Here is a 12,419-nt window from a genome sequence, read left to right as displayed (position 1 = left end):
TTTCTACATGAACTAGTACCAAGTTCTATGTCAACTCCAACTTTCAAAGAATCCTCATTAAAATCACCTCCAAAATATTAAAGGTTCAATGAAAAGATTTTCAAATGTATTAAGTACAGTGTTATAGACACTTCACATAACAAATATATATACACACATATATATATAAATATATTCCCTCTCTCATATAAAATAAACATACATACACACTTTACAGAAAAACTTTAAAAAGCACTGGTTCTCACTTTCTAGCTATTAGAGAGGATTCCTTTGTTTCCCTGTTGGCTTACCTATAACTTCTACACAACTCTAGCGTTTATATTTGGAGGCCATTCCCCTACAACTAATGACAGCAGCCATGACTCCATTTGAGATTTTAGTCTGGGGCACTGCCCAGTCAGACGAATGATAGATATCTTATGAATACTGAGTTGCTGGTTTGTGCCAAAACATCGCATTCCCAAGGGATGCTCTGTCTGGAATCTGTGGGGGATTCATATACAAATCTTCTATTAACTCAGGCCTTCCAAAGAGTCTGGAAATGTTTGTGTGTTGGGGGAAAAGGACAAGGTCTGAAAGTGGATTTGCTGACTCCTAAAGGTCCAGCCCTGAAATTCCAAGATTCTATAAAAGGGCAGTAAATTAGGGTTTGGCTAGTATTTGCTAGACTACTGATGCCAGCATAAACATTTACTTACAGCTTTTAAATCTGTAAGGGTACCCAGTGGTTAGGTACAGTAATTCTGAATCTGAAAAAACAAACAAGGCCACTGGAAATGTTTCTAAATAAAGGTGGGGCGGGGGGTGTAGGCACATTTCCTTTGTTTTCTCCGGTAAAAATACAGATTTTAGAAATGCAAATTTGACTCTCAGCAATATCGATCCCTATAAATTACCATATTGCCTTATAAAAATATTAGCAAGGCATGCTCTTCTAAAAAGTCCACACAGAGCTTTCAAAAACACTACTTCAGTTCAAAACAACAAAGAAAAAGGCCCATACCTTCCTGTGGAAACAGAAACAAAGTCAAATCTTTAAAAATATTTAGCATTCTACTATATAAAATATAAACCTCACGTTCCTAAATAAAATGGCAAAGATAAAAACGCTTGTAGTTCTCTAGCCACAGTAATATGAGAGTAGTGATTCAGAGCAAAACCTGATGTTAAACATAACTACACAATATTACTAATTACAGAGTAATTCTACCAATAAATATTTTGGTTGAGGACTGCTTTGTCATCTTGGCAAGTATTTTTAGTTGAAAGCAAAGGGTTGGGTAGTACACATGGACATGCTTATGATTTTTAAAAATCTATTTTTAAAATCTGGTGACTGGATAGGTCTTCTAAACTCGATTCTTTCGAACTGGTAATTTGGAAAGGGTAAACCACAGGAACGTTACGTCAAGAAGCAAAGGACCCAGCAAGCTCACCAACTCAGATCAGCACAAAGCTAAACTGGAAACCAGCGGGCGCTCACAAATCTAATGACAAGTGCAGAGTCACTAACACCTGTATATACACTAACTGTAGTAAAAGCTACCTCTCCAGATACAGTGAGAGCCAATGTGAATTTCCTTGTCTTACATTCGCACAGTCACCTTTTGGTGGGCCTCTCTTCTGATGCATCCCCTAAATCGGCAAATTTGCTTCTTTCTACTTGGAATGGAATTTCTGATTTTAGTGTACACACCCAGCTCTGTATACATACCCAATTTTATAATACATACCCGGTTAACGATATTCCACAGCAGTTTAAATTTTTTCGCCCAAGTTAATAATAATTTCACTGAAATTCTAACTTTGTTGAATTATCACATTTAATCCTTTTAAGCAATCCCCGTCCCGTTTAGATACCAATTTTGACGCTGGGGCTCAACTCACCCACCTATTTTCTCTGGTAGGTCTTTGCACACAGTGCTCCCGCTATTTGGGACTAGAGGTAAAAGATTAAGAACTGTTATGACTAGGTCTTTCTTAAAGAAGGGTGTTTTAGAAGCAAAGAAATTGTCTCCTCCCATTACTCTAAATGAGCAGCCTCTTGTTCTCAGCGGTCCTTGTGCACACAAGACCACTACTGACTTCAGTGGGAATTCTGCCCAAGAAGTGAGGAAGACAGGATAGGATTAAATGAGCCCTAAATCCACACCATTGTGCCAAGTCATTACCACTTGTACAGTTCTCCAATAACCTCCAAGGAGTAGATTATCTGAGGTTTGATAGTGGTTCTCAAATTGAATTATAGGACTGATCACTTAAGCCCTGCCAGGTGACACAGCTTCGCTCTTTAAAATTTCTGTCCGCCCGATTCACGTAGTCGGTGGCCCTTATCACAATCCAAGATTGCGTTGCAATGCAGCCCCATCAGCCGCTGCAACGGCAACCCAGTGATTTCTCACAGCAACGAGGCTGCAAACAGAATCTGAACAGGATTAAGTGCTATTCGTTTCCCAGTAAAACCTATCCAAAGCCTGAGAATCCTACATCCCAGCTCCTGCGCGCCAAGAAATTGACTCGGTTTCCCTCAAGTGCTAAACCCAAGGTGAAACGTGACAGAACGCCGGCTAAAATGCTAATTCTCACGTTATATACAGTTAGGGAATAGAGAAATAATGCACTCCGGGAAGAGAAGGGGAAAAAGGGGAGAGGGGGGAGGGGGGTATAAAGCGGGAACGGAAGAATATGGAAGAATATAGGGAAAACTGTAAGAATTATTAAAAAAAAAAAAAAAAGCTTAAATAACAGTACCAAGAACAAGACTCCTGGCCCAACGACGCCCCAGAGACACCATTTCGGAGGCAAGAAGTTCAAGAAACTGAGGGAAAGATGTGACTCAAAAAAACACATCCACCGCTCCTCTAGGGTTCCACCTTCTCTCCCTCTTAAAAACAGGAGCAGCGGTTGTGGTGACGGGGAATTCAATTTAAGGTATCCTAGGGTCCCACAAGAGACCTCCCCTAAAAATAACAGACTGTAGGCGAGAGCTCTTCTAATCTCTCCCAAAAACCCTGACCTCAGGGGAGGTGAGCGATCCTGAGAAGTGTAAAGACCGATGTCCCCCACCCCCCACCGACAAGCCAGCTGCCTCGTTCGGTTCGGTTCTTCCCGTCTTTCCCCCGGCAGCTCACCTAAAACTGCTCCCAGCCCTGTGTCCCCAGCCCCGGCGGAGGCAAACAAGCCATCCGTGCAGAGACCGCCTGCGTGTAGGAATTGTAAGGACCAGAGCGCAAGCGTGCGCCCCTCTCCGCAGCGGCCCCGGCCGCCGGCTTCCTCGGGGACCGCAACGGGGGCGCGCGCGGGCGGACGCCCGGCCGGACGGCGCGGCGCGTGGGGCTGGCGCGCCCCCCTCGCCCAGCAACCTGCAGAGCCCACGCGCGCTGCCTGTCCGGGAAGGCGCGGCGCCCTCGCCCGTGCTTCCTCACCCCAAATCATCCCCCTGAAGGACGCCGCCGCCCCCTCCCCGGAGCCCCAGTGCTGTGCTCCACGCTGGGATCGGCTCCCTCTCCGCGGCCCGCGCCCGGGATGGAGCCGGATTCCTTCTCCAGCCTCTCAGCGGGGCCCTGGACGCGCGACCCTGAGCCACGGCACCTCGGCGGGACCGGCGCAGTCCTCACCATGCCCCCACCTCTCCCGGCTCCGACCAGACGTGGCCCCGGCTCCCGGGAAGGGAGTTACGGGGGACCAAAGCGGAGCGGGGAAGCGGGAATCCGGCCTGGAGCAACAGGACCCGGACCTCGAGGCGGGAATGGGGTCCGGTAGAGAAGAGGAGGAGAGGAGAGACGTAGCCGCAGAAAATCCCAAAGCCGGTCGCCCTCCCCCACGGTGGGACCGTCCCGCCACCGCTTCCTGCCAGGGATCAGCTTCCCAGCTGCAGCCAGAGGAAAAATCCGAGCCGCCCCTGCAGCTCCGCAGAGACCAGCCTCTCGGCCCGGGTTCCCCCGGCCCGGGCCCGCCATTCTGCAGCCCCGCAAGCCTCCTTACCCGGACACTGCACCTCCAGGGCTCGCTCGCTGCGGGAACTGGTCCCGCTCCAGCCCCTGCCGCCGGGCCGCCGCAACCGCCTCCTCCCTCCGCTCGGTTTCAAATTGAAATTCCCTGGCTGGGGCCGTCAGAGGACTCGGAGCGCCAGCCCCGCCCCCTCGCGGCGGAAGCCCCTCCTGCGCCCCCGCCGGACGCGCCCCCGGCGCGGAAACCCCCGCGGGCCTCGCCACGCCCCCGCCCCAGGCCACACCCCCGGGGCGGCCCTTCCCGCGGGATTCGCCCCGCGCGGTGGCCCGGGTACCAGGGCTGGAAAGACGCGTCTCGCCAGCAGAGCTGCCCTGGTTGATGACGGCTAATGCCAGTGCGCCAGGCTTTCACCCGCCCTTAAGTCCTTATCAAGTTTTAAAAGTTATTTCTCCAAAGTGCGTTCATTGACTAACCCTTTGTTGAACATCTATTCGGAAGCAGACCCAAGGGTAGGCCCTAGAGCCTAGAGACACGGAAATAAGGAAAAGGGGGGCCCCCTCGGTCTAGACTGGAAGAAATGCTTTCGCAGCAAGAGCATTGGAAAGGAACCATTTATTCTTCCTGTGGGAGAGGCTGGAGGGATTGGGGAAACCCCACAGAGGAGGGACTTTTAAGATGAACCCAAAGTCTGAGTAAGATTTCTCCAGGCAGAGGCTGGGAGCCTGGATTGCAGAGCAGGACAAGGCTGAAGAGGCTGGAGACCTAGGTTGAGGCCAGTTGTGGAAAGACACACACACACACACACACACACACACACACACACACACACACGATACCTCTCAGTTCTTTTCTTTTATATAATTACACCACTTTCTGTCAGCTTCTACATATTTCATCTTTTCTTGACGTTGGCATATCAAAAAAGGATGTCCTCCAGCATCTGCCACACATGCACTTCTTGTTCTTTGCTTCCTCCCTCTTCTATTGAGGGCTTTAGTGACTCTCCCTCGGCCAAAGTCTTTTCTAAACATAACCTTAGCAATGTCGAATGAAACTTCAGTTACAATACCTCCGTGTGCATGGTGCTTTTTAGTTAACAAAGCCCGTTCACATATTTTGTCGTTTGATCCTCACAATAACTTTATAAAAAGGATAGGGCAAGTATTATTTCCAATACATCAAAGAGAAAATTGAGTCAGGAAGACAAACTATTTGCTCAGGTCCTGCTAGTAAGCAATAAACATAATAATAGCTAACATCTATTGTGTGCTTTATGTACAAGGCATTGTTCTAAGTCCCTTATGTATGTGAACTTACTGAATCCTCCATATGCTAAGTACTCAAGTTAACTTAATAAGTCGCACTAATATGAAAAGGAAACCTGATTAGCAGCTCTGATTAAAAGACCCAGGAATTTTATGAGACGATACTATTAGGAATTTGGAGGCAGATTTACAACAAAACTAACAAAACCTAAGCTTCAGGATCCCTCATTTCTACACACCTTTAAACTAACTGTATGTTTGTAAAATTTTTTTATTAAAGAGAGTCACTAAAATTACATAAGCTCTAGAGCCCATAAAACCTTGATCTAGACCTGATGAAACCCTCTAAAATGCTAACGCAAAATAATAACATAAATAAAGTCATGGCAGATAAAATATAATGCCCTTGTCAGAGGAAATGATATCCCTACGTTCTCTGTTGAAGCATGTGAATCACTTCAGTAAGCTACCTTTTAAGTGGGATATTGAGAAGCTAAATTATATCCATAGATGGGTAGCCTTGATAATGTGGGAGCCTCCAAGATTTAGGCTAAAGAGATGATCAAAGGTCATGGGAAGGTTGTTATCAAATATCTAAAGGCTATCGTGTGGAAGAATTAGACATTGTGTCGTGGATACAGCCTTACAACATTTCAATGTAATGGAGCAGATTCTGTGATTACCTGGAAGGAACTGAAGCAGAAAAATCAAATTCCAGGAGCTATAAGGAAGTGAAGAAAACAGATGGAACCTGGTACAATACAGATGTCAACAAACAACAGGTGGTATTCCAGGCAAGCAGGGAGGTCTTAATGGGAAGAGAAGAGGAGTTTGGACAGACAAGCAGGCTGAAGTCCTGAACAGGTGATATTCAGAGATGTAGGCCGGCTGGAACATTGGCAGCACACAGCAGGACCAGCAGGCTGTGGTTCAAGCCAGAATATTAATCCCCAGGAAAACAGACTGAGAAAAGCAAGGCCGGGTCTTCCCATTAGACAGACTAGAGTAACAGACAAGGGACTGACGCGGAACAGGAACAGGAATCTAAGTTCCAGACCTGAGAATCACCATGTCCAAATTTAGCACACAGCCTCAATCTTAGGCATCGTCCATAAGCACGGCCATTCTCGCAATATAACTAGAAATTTACCCAGGACCTCCTTAAGCCCTTCCTTACCAACTCATTCACGGAGGCATGCCCCTAAGAAAACTTGATCCCACAGTCCTGGTGATTCATTCTTTTATCTTTGTGCCGCTGGGTGCCAAGCCCAACCAGGTGGAAGTACTGGACTGGCTCTGAGCTGAGAACCTGCCCTTCCTTTCCATGGTCCACAGGCAGGAAGACCTGACGATGTGCTCTAATGTTCTGTCTGATGGAGGCAATCTCAGAAATGCATGTATTCCCAGTTGCACTGCCATAAGCAATAAAGCCACCACAAAAATGTCAGTAGGAGTCACTGTATCACCTGGCCAGTCTTTGGAGCTGTTTCAGTTTTCCTGTGGCTGCCTAACCCCCCAAATGAACGACGACCATTTTGTTGCTGTGATTCTCCCGGCACTGAAGCAGGGCTTGACAAGATGGTTCGCCTCTGCTCTGTGTGGTGTCAACTGGGAGGCTCCACTGTGGATGAAGGATCCAGGATGGCTTCACTCACGCGTCTGGCAGTTGGTGCTGCCTGTCATCTGAGGAGCATAATTTCTCCTCCACAGAAGTTCTCTTTTTACAGCTCTCTCTGTCCAAGTGGCCTCTTAGCAGGATAGGCTGGACTTCTTTACGTGGCACCTGGCTTCTGAGCAGATAAAAACAAAAGCTATAAGGCCTTTAAGGCCTAGGCCCAGAAATCACACAGTGTCATTTATGCCCCATTCTGTTGGTCAGAGTAAGTCAAAGAGCCAGCCCCAATTCAAAGAGAGGTATCATAGGCTTTGCCACTTGATATGAGTGGAAGATACACATAAGGTTGGGAAGAAGTGTTAACAGCCATCTTGGTAAACATTGCACCACACAGGCCATGTTTTTCTAGTTTGGTATTAGAGTCTGCCTTCCAGCAACCTTCTCTTTTCCATCTACAGTAAAATTTTCCACAGGTTTTTCCTCAAAAGCATCACAAATCCTCTTTTTTATCTAAGCCACACTGACTGATGATAATCTCCTTTTGAAAGACTGCTCCCAACAATTGCTAATAACAAGTATAATATTCTCAAGCCTGCCAAACTGAGGTATTCTCTTAAATGTAATTGGAATTGTGCCACAGACACCCCTGCTTCGTTCGACTCAATGACAGAGAAAGAGGCCTGGATGTGCTGATTCCCTTAAGCTGGAGCACGGTCTCCACACTTGCTCTCCCTGGGATCTCATGGTCAGTTGCTCCCTAGAACTGAAAGCAGAAATAGAACAGGCCCAAGGAAAAAAAAAATCCCTCCAAAAGCTACATTTGGAAAGAGTGAAACAAAGACGTATTATTTCAGTTTAACCATCTGAGTGTCATTATGTACCAGGCCTCATGCCATGCCTCTGGACATACAAAAAAAAATGAGTGGTATAACAATCTCCACTATGGTGAAATTCAGTCTGGTAGATAATAAAGCTGGTAAAGGAATCAGGAATTCTGATTCCTATCTGAGCCCTCAAGTTGTTCTCACTACCTAACAGACAATATTTAGTCTCTGCCGGATGACTCTCTGTCATTTTACTGAAAGTATACATGAAGGGCACCTGGGGGGCTCAGTCAGTTAAGTGTCTGATTTTGGCTCAGGTCATGATATCGCGGTTCATGGGTCTGAGCCCCGCGTTGGGCTCTGTGCTGACAGCTCAGAGCCTGGAGCCTGCTTCAGATTCTGTGTGTGTCTCTCTCTCTGCCCCTCTCTTGGTCATGTGCGCTCTCTCTCTCTCACTCTCTCTGTCTGTCAAAAATAAACAATAATTTTTTTTTAAAGGTACACATGAGGGGCGCCTGGGTGGCACAGTCGGTTAAGCGTCCGACTTCAGCCAGGTCACGATCTCGCGGTCCGTGAGTTCGAGCCCCGCGTCAGGCTCTGGGCTGATGGCTCAGAGCCTGGAGCCTGTTACCGATTCTGTGTCTCCCTCTCTCTCTGCCCCTCCCCCGTTCATGCTCTGTCTCTCTCTGTCCCAAAAATAAATAAACGTTGAAAAAAAAAACAGGTACACATGAAATATAAGGATAAAACAATGTTTTTTTTTTATAACAACATATCAGCATCATTGAGACCCATTTTATACCAGTTCAATTCAGGCAGTAACACAGAGCAAGTGTATGAAAGTTTTTATTTCACTTTGATTTTCAGCAGCAAATGAAGGTTATAGAACCTTCCATATGTGCCTGATCTTCAGTGGGAAACGGCAGAGAGGCCAGAAGTAAAAGCTCCAGGCTCATTCACAGACATAAGTGTAGATATTTATGGAAAGGAGGAGTCAGTGGGAAGAAACTTATGAACATGGATCCCGATTTTGTAGGGAACAGGAAGATGTCCTACTATGGAAAATGTCTGAGGCAGATGCCAAAATTCAGTGCAAATGGATTGGCATGTGATTCATGCCACAGCCCTGTGGTCAACAGACATGTACTCGCTGAGCTTTTTCCCTGAGAGTGACTGGAGGGAAGACTTGGTCAAATGAAAGGGAGTTACTTTACTTCCAGTACCCACTTACTTAGATATGGAGATTGGGGAGAAAAAAATGACCTTGGAAGCATCACTGGACTTTGCTAGACAGGCAGAGTACCACACAATCCTATAGAAAACTTCTGATGTGGCACAAGAGTGAGGGACCAATACTTTGGGCACACTGTAAGGAATCCTGCCTATACAGCATGATTTGTAAGTGGTCTCCACAGGTAGTAGTAAAAACCCACCAACAGCTACAACAGCTGTTGAAGAAACTGTTGAATAAAAGCATCAGGAGAAAAATTTTCGAAGAGCAGTCCTCTGGATTACATGGGCTTTGCCTGGGATATTTACATAACCCAGATCTGATTGGCTATAGCCAATATAAATTGGCTATAGCAATTTATAAAATAGCCCCTGGAAATAGTGGAGACAGTGGGATTGGAAATGGAATGTTACTGTTTCTAAGCAAATAAATTCCTCCACTTGGAAAATGGACCATCCTAGGAGTCCTTAGTTTATTCAAAACAGATGTATGGTAAAAGATTGGTATTAGCAAGATACTGTCCCTCAGTTTGGTTTTGTGTGGTTCCCTGAGGCACATAAATGTATTCTACTTATTAGAAAACGCTTAGAAGGATAGGGATTCTAAGGTTATGTGTATGGCTTCCTATTCCTACTGCTTCCAATGACCCTACCCTCTCTGGAGGACTATCCTCGTGGAGAGTGCAGTCACTGAGAAGAAATGCACACCTACAGGGCACGTGGGTGGCTCAGTGGGTTAAGTGTCCACCTCTCAGCTTTGGCTCAGGTCATGATCTCAAGGTTCGTGGGACCCAGCCCAGTGTCCAGCTCCGCACCTATGGCATGAAGCCTGCTTGGAATTCTCTCTCTCCATCTCTCTTTCTGCGCCCCCCCCCAACTCTCTCTCTCAAAATAAATAAATAAACTTAAAAAAAATTGGAAATACACACCCAGAAAATGATAACAACGGACCGCTGGACTATATGCTTTATGATGGCAGGGACTTTGTTTTGTGTACCATTATATTTTAGTTCCAAGAACAGTGGCTCATATAGGCCTTCTTCAGTAAATCGTTAAAGGAATAAAAGCATGAACCTAATTGAAAATGTATGAGGTAACCTCTTCCCACAGTTTGACAGATCTAGTGTTTAGGGGAGAAATTCTCAAAGCATATACTTTAAAATGATGGATACAATATTTTTTGAAATATTTTTTAAATACAGGACTAAGCCTGATAGAAAAGGGGAAGTAATTGTAAGAGGCCAGAACCTATGAGAAAAAGATTATGCATCACCCAGAAATCCTATACATTAAAATGAATTCACTGACAAGGTGGGACTTTGAGTTGTTTCCCTTGGTGGGGGGGGGGGGGGGGGAGGTCAGTATATGTTCTTTGTATGGTAAAACAGATATTTGCTGATCAGAAGGACAGATTATGGCACAGGCAAGGCTACATGGTCACCAAACTATATTTTCTTTTCCTCTGGGAGCACAAAACTATCCACATTTTCTAGCCTCCTTTGTGGCTATGTGACTGGGTTCCAGCTAATGGAATGTGGGTAGAGTTGATATAAACTGTCTCCAGCATGGCCCCTATTAAAATATCTCCTACACGATCCTTCACTCTCTCTCTTCCTTTGTTTGCAAGATGCCGAGGACCCAGAGGAAAACTCCAAGTTCCTGGGGGATGATAGATCCTCTAGAATGTAAAAAGCCTGGGTCCCTCAATGACTGTGAGGAGCAAATGTTTCCCCCGCCTCATTTATATCCATACTGGATTGTTAGCAAGAAATAAGTAAGAAATAAGCCTTTAGGGGCACCTAGGTGACTCAGTCAGTTAAGCGGCCAACTTCGGCTCAGGTCATGATCTCGCAGTTCATGAGTTGGAGCCCAAGCCCCGCGGTGGGCTCTGTGTGGGCAGTGTGGAGCCTGCTTGGAATTGTAGCTCTCCCTCTTTCTCTGCCCCTCGCCTGCTCATGTTCTCTTTCTCTCTCTCAAAATAAATAAATACATTTAAATAAATAAATGCGAGCAGTTTTAGTGTGTGTGCTCATATCCAGTTATCTTAATAAACCCACTTTTTAATTTGTTTTTCTGTGGATTTTTTTTTTTTTTTGGATATTCTATGTGCACTGTGGTTGTTTTAAAATCTTCCCTGTAAACTCTTTGATACAGCTCTCTTTGGAAGAGCCTAATTTCCCTCCGTTGAGTGTGGACTGTACTTGGTAACTTGCTTTTAACAAAATAGAATATGGGAGAAATGACCGAGTGTGACATCCAAGGCAAGGTTAGAAGAGGCATTGGGGTTTCTACCTCGTTCTCTTTTAGACTATTTGTTCTGTGAAGCAAGCTGCCGTATCATGAACACCATGAAGCAGATCTATGGAAAGATCCACGTGAGAAGGACCGAGTGAGGCTTCCTGCCAACGGCCAGCATGGAACGGAAGGCTTCTGCCAACAATCATGTGCAGGAACAACCTTGGAAGCAAATGCCCTTAGACTCCCAGTCAAGTCTTTGGATGAACTGCAACCTTATGTGATGTTGTGAAATATTGTACACCAAGATCAACCAGCTAAGCCACTCCTGAAACTCCTGGCCCACAGAAGCTGTGAGAAAATAAACTTTTTTGCATTAAGCTGCTAATTTTGGGGTCATTTGTTATGTAGAAATAGATAACTAGAATATACACAATTATGCTTTATTTGCTAATAATAATAGTTTTATTTCTCTCTTCTCAATCTTTTTATTATTTTATTCCTTGACTTACTATACTAGGTAGGATCACCAGGCTATGAATAAAAGTGCTGATAGTGTGTCTCCATATCTCATTCCTGGTTTCAGAGAGACTTCACGTATTTATCATTGTTTGATGGTTATGACAGGCTATTTTTGTAAACATCCTTCATCAAGGTAACAATATTCCTTTCTATTCCTAAATTGTGCAGAGTTTTTTTTAATCAAGAGTAGGTATTGAATTTAAGTACTATAATAATATATTATTTATTTCCTTTATCTGGTTGTGAGGCAAATTATATTAATGGATTTTAAAATGTTAAACCAGCTTTACACTCCTATAATAAATTCAACTTGATTGTGATATGTTGTTTTCTATATACTGCTATATTCAATTTTCTAATATTGTAGTTTTTTTGCATTTTAATTAATTTTAATTAACTTAATTAAAATTTAATTAATTTTAAGAGTAATTGGACTATACTTTTTAATAATACTTTTTAATAATATCCTTATCAGGTTTTGATATCAAGGTTATGTTGGCCTTATAAAACAAGCTAGAAAGTTTATACTCATGTTCTACTTTCTGAAAGAGTTTGTGTAAGGTTGGAGTTACTTTTCCTGAGTGTATAAATAATTCATTAATAAAGCCATCTGGGCTTATAGTTTTCTTTGTGGAAAGGTTTAATTATGGGTTTATATTTTTATTAAAGTCTCAGTAAGTTGCATTCTTTTCAAGGAATTCTTTAATTATTTCTGAATTTTCAAATTTGTAGACATTAATTGATCATAATGTTCTTATTCTCTTTTTCATGTCAAAA

The 12,419-nt window shown here is 44.4% G+C and overlaps 1 protein-coding gene across 22 annotated transcripts in view; it reads right to left on the bottom strand.

Moving 5' to 3' along the window:
* The window catches only part of EPB41L2 (erythrocyte membrane protein band 4.1 like 2), a 219,046-nt gene extending 214,928 nt beyond the window's left edge, over positions 1–4,118 (bottom strand). For 21 of the 22 annotated variants that reach the window (XR_003419351.2, XR_003419350.2, XM_027056891.2 and 18 more), the window contains exon 1: positions 3,985–4,118. The gene's annotated coding sequence lies outside the window, so the exon portion shown is untranslated. Of the gene's footprint in view, positions 1–3,617; positions 3,751–3,984 lie in introns of those variants that run through there. The other variant, XM_027056895.2, reaches the window with a different exon arrangement.
* Between the last annotated feature and the right edge of the window lie 8,301 nt (positions 4,119–12,419).

Source organism: Acinonyx jubatus, chromosome B2, assembly GCF_027475565.1.
Source record: "Acinonyx jubatus isolate Ajub_Pintada_27869175 chromosome B2, VMU_Ajub_asm_v1.0, whole genome shotgun sequence".
NCBI lineage: Eukaryota > Metazoa > Chordata > Mammalia > Carnivora > Felidae > Acinonyx > Acinonyx jubatus.
This window is presented reverse-complemented; position numbering and strand designations above follow the sequence as displayed.